Genomic DNA, 5,035 nt, shown 5'->3' on the forward strand with positions numbered 1-5,035 from the left:
ATACCTCACCGACGTACCGGATGAATCCACTTAATCCCTACCGACGTCCCAGATAGGTCCACTTATACCTCACCGGCGAACCGGATGAGTCCACTTGTATACTTAAAGTATTTCTAAATCTCTTTAAACATTCAAAAGCAGCAATATCATGTACTCAATATATCACTAAAATCATTAATATGAATTTCACTGAAACCATTAATAACAGTCACTTTCAATAACATTTTAAAAATAGCCAATCAAATATTTGGGCTCAAATTTAGAAAGATAGCAGTTCGTAAAGATATTCTAGCATAATTGCCAATCTAATATATATAGAAAAACTCTTATAGAAATTCACAAATACGGAATTATCACAATTTATGGGATGTTAATTTGCAAATAAATATTTCACAACAATGCTATAATCAAATGCAAAAATATCAATTTTCAGATAATAAGGCAGTCATTTGCACATGAAATTTACAATGTCTAAATATTTAAAAACAGTAGAAAGAAATCTCACAATTTTACTAAAAGCAGAAATATCACATTTTATTTCTAATAATTTGATTGTATTTAAAATTTTCTAACAATAGACAAGAAAAATAAATAAATTTATTTTTCTAAGAATTTACAGGATTTAAAATTTCTAACATAGATAAAATATCACAATTTTTATTAAAAAGATTATTTTTCAAGATAATGAGGTCGCGTGCGCATAAAATTTATCACGCCTAAAATTCATGACATAAGCATAAATAATTATTTCATTTTATTTTTAAAAAGAATGGATTATTTTTCGAGACAATAAAGTCACTTACACACAAAACTTATAAAATAAAGATCCTAGACGGAAATATCACTATTTATTAAAAACAGACTATTTTTCAGAAAGACGATATCACTTACACACAAATATTTGAGAGGGAGCTTCCGATAAAAATTCGGTTCGAGAGAGGAGTTCACTGTGTTTCGACCAGAGAGAGAGATCTCAAATTTTTTTAAGGTGAGAGTGCTCACCTCCCTTATTTAAATTCTTATAACATATTATTATATTATTTTATTAGGCTCTACCTCATACTTGAGGTGTCGCGTTAAAAGTCCGTTTTTAACATATGAAAACCAACGTCCACTAAAGGACGTGGCAAGCAGCAAGCAAGAGTTTAAACCAAGTAAAAACTTTCGAAAATAGTGATGGTCCCTAAAGACGATCATGCTCAAACAGACCATCACCTATTTAAAAGTATTTTTTCTCTTTCTTTTTTTTTTTTCTTTTTGAAATGTTACGATTGTTACAGTTATAGATCTCTATCCCCAAATAAATAGGTGGCCATTATTGCTGCATATCTCTAGCCTAGACCAAGACCACAAAATGTAACTCTCTAGCCTAGACCACAAAATGTAACTGAGGGCTGAGCCAATACTAGCCCAATATAAGGGCGCCTCACCCTTATTTCTTTATTATTAAATTTACTCAGCTCAGCCTGGCTCGACCCATCCCTTATAGGACCAGGGCCAACTCAAAGGGGAATAGGCCACGCCCTTTGCCAACCCTATCTCACTCTCAATCTCCCCCATGTTAAGACATAAAAAACAAGAAAAAAAAAAAAAAAAGATGTTCAACTTTTTTGCAAGAGAGAAAGCATGCATGACCTCTTCTGTTATTTTCACACGTACAGGATCTCCCCCTGTGAGACAAAAACAAAACCAAAAAAAAAAAACAAAAAATAATGTTAAGTTTTTGCAACAGAGAAAGGAAAGGGTGCGTTGTGTGGATCGGAAGAGCAGATTTGCAGGGCAATAATGGGGAATGGGTAAAGTTGAAAACCGACCATGTTGAAGGGGATGTGTAATGATCGCCACACGATGAATGGTCCGAATCGGTTGGCCGTGTCACCTCATCGCCCCCGCTCGCATCCACACATCTGTCCACTCGTTTACAAATTTAATGGGATCCCCACACGTCTGTCCAGTCCTTTACAGATTTAATGGGATCCCCACACGTCTGTCCATTTCTTTACAGATTTACTGGGATCCCCACCGTCTGTCCACTCCTTTACAGATTTGATCATTTATTACTCCAATCTACCGCATTTGCCCCTCAAAATGAACGGGGATTTTGAAGAACCGGTCGGATTACATACGCTGCGTATAGGAATAAGATAAGCCATCGTGTAGACAATTATATATGGAAAAAGTTATGGAAAAATTTTGTTTAGAATTTTAATTTTTCGTATCTTTCTTCTGTTTTTCTTTCAAACCGTATAAAAAAGGCCTTAAAATTTGTTTAGAATTTTAATTTTTCGTATCTTTCTTCTGTTTTTCTTTCAAACCGTATAAAAAAGGCCTTAAAAGAGGTTTATCTTTATCTCTTATTTTTATTTTTTTAATTAATTTTTTATTTTAAAAATTATCTTTAATCTTTTTATACTATTTAAACCCAATACTATTTAAACCCAAAAACGTTTTTAATGAATAAAAAAAAAAAAGATGGTTAAAAATTTTTTTGAGATAAAATGATATAAAAATATTTGTTTGGACTAATTTTTAAGGTCAAAATTCAATAAAATAGGTAGATAAAAGATGAAAGGGTACGGTGAAATCTTTAAAATTTTTTTAATGTTGCTTGAAAGAAAAACATAAATAAAATCTATTATGAAATAATACGAAGAATTAAAGTTCTATACGAAATTTTTCCAAAAATTTATATAAAGATGCTACCTTATAATGTAGAACTATGAATGCCCCTCAAAAATCCATCGGAAAAAGTACTTTTAATGTTGACCCTTTGATTGATTCTCGACCTCGAGATATACGACTATGAAAAATAAAAAGATTTTAAGTCTCATAAATAATGCATTTTACAACATATTATCTACACCGTCCATTTTCAAGATTTTTATATGTTTATAGATCTACTTGATTTTAACCATTTTTAAAATTTAAAATTTTATAATTAGATATAAAAATAAATTTTGAGATAATCTTAAAAACATTTTCCATTAAAATTATATACCATAATAAAATTTGAAGGTGCACGTTACGTCTACACCTACTGATGCATCTGTATACCATCTGCACCCATTAAGTAAAGGATTTTGTTATTCTTCATTGTACAATTATATAAAGGGTTTTGTTCGGCTAACAAAACCCTTATATAAATATGCAATGAAGAATATGGGTGTGGTGTCTACAGAGTTTTGCAACTCTTTTTTTTTTTGTTTTAAAAGAATACACAGTAGTTATTTCATTAAGATAATGAAGTTACACAACAAGAAACAAAATAAAAACAAAATAAAAAGGAAAAAACGAAAAGGAAGAATACAATTTCCGGAAAGTTAGGGAAGAAAATATCCTTGAGGAAAGAAAGCACCGGGAATATCGCAAAAGCTCACATAATAGACGATCTCTTAATAGAATCAATAAGGAAAGATAGATCTTTGCTGCAACCCTCAAACGTCCGCAAATTCCTTTCTTTCAACGGACTCCAAAGCGCATCAGCAACAACAATTCTCCACAAGTCGATACCCAAGGAAGCGAATGGGGGAGTGCAAATTTGTTGCAGCGGGTTAGAGATACCTTTGGGACAGGGAGTTAACCAGCACGAAATACCACTCAGCCAATCCCAAATCCTTTCCGCAAAAGTGTATTGCAGGAAGAGTTGGTCAATTGATTCATCTGCATTTTTACAAAACAAACACACGCTTGGTAGGCACATCCCCACAGCCACAAGAATGATTTCACCTTGCTTGGTGCTTTGCATCTCCAAAACTTGGCAAGGTGGTTATGGCTTTGAATGTAATGATCCCTGAAAAGCATTTCGTACAGCGACTTCACAGACAAAGAGCCACATGGTTCCAAAGACCAGATAATCCTATCATGCTTTCTTGGCAAATAACAGACGTTGTACAAAGAGGACAGCAGAGAAGTATAGTTGTCAGCCGCACCTGATTAACTCTTCATATGGAGCAGTAAATTCCAAAAAGGCTGACCTCCCTCTACAGAAATGAAACTGGATAGCAAGTCTTGTTTTTGAATAGATATGGAATATACGTCAGGATAAAGTAATTTCAAGGGATAATTCCCAAGCCATTTGGCGTGCCAGACACTAGTGCCTCTCCCAGCTCCTACTAACATCCTAGTGTACCTCAACAATCCAATTAAGGCGTACTTCCAAATTTTATCCTAATATGCATTTTTAGTGTAAGAAGTTTTTAGGATTATCTTAAAATCTATTTCATCTTTAATTATAAAATTTTAAACTCCAAAAATAGTTAAATCAAGTAGATTTATAAACATATGAAAATCTTAAAAATGGACGGTCTTGATAATGTTTGCTATATGCATTGTTTTTGGGTCTCAAAATCTTTTCTTTTTCCATATCTATACATCATGATATCAAGATGATCAATTAGGGGTTTTTCAACATTAAAACAACTTTTTTTGATAGATTTTTTAGGTGTATCTTTACGTTTACATTTTAAGGTTACAACCGCATATAAACTTTTTCCGGAGAATATTTATAAAGATAAATGTTTTTAATGCTTTTTATTGACGATGAAAATATTGAGTAATCGTTTTTCAAAAGAGAAAACAAACATGTTCATGAAAAAATTTGTATTTATTACGATACAATTTCTAGTAAAGTTAAGTGCAGTATGTATGAAAATCAAAAGAATTAAATATAATAGGGAAATTAATGTATAGACCGGGTTATTTACCGTTATAATAGTCTAGCTTGAAAATAGGCTATTATTATTTGGAAGGATGGATTTTAGAATTTTTTATTTTTCTCAAGTTTATCCCATGTCCGATTTTTCAAAAACCAGACCACTTGGTAACCTCGATACTTATTATTTTTTGTCAAATTTGCCCCTGGTCCTCATACATATTGGTAAGTAAAACAAGTAGTGTGATGGTTTGAACATCAACCGCCTTCTATTCAATTTTCTTTAAACTAAAACAAGTGGTCTGATGGTTACAGTATAGGAATGTGTTGTTAAGTAAAAAAATTTGAATAGAAAGCGGTCCAATAGCAAAAACATTGGACCAC

General features: G+C 32.2%; 1 long non-coding RNA gene across 1 annotated transcript; it reads right to left on the bottom strand.

Moving 5' to 3' along the window:
- Nucleotides 1–1,408: 1,408 nt before the first annotated feature.
- On the bottom strand, nt 1,409–3,849 carry LOC110007239 (uncharacterized). Its single transcript, XR_016048633.1, has 3 exons — nt 3,378–3,849; nt 1,815–2,127; nt 1,409–1,670 (listed from the first exon to the last, which is right to left on the bottom strand). It is a non-coding gene; the product is annotated as an uncharacterized LOC110007239 (long non-coding RNA).
- Between the last annotated feature and the right edge of the window lie 1,186 nt (nt 3,850–5,035).

Source organism: Amborella trichopoda, chromosome 13 (genome assembly GCF_054954075.1).
Source record: "Amborella trichopoda isolate Santa Cruz 75 chromosome 13, AtrichopodaSantaCruz75HAP2 v2.0, whole genome shotgun sequence".
NCBI classification, from domain to species: domain Eukaryota; kingdom Viridiplantae; phylum Streptophyta; class Magnoliopsida; order Amborellales; family Amborellaceae; genus Amborella; species Amborella trichopoda.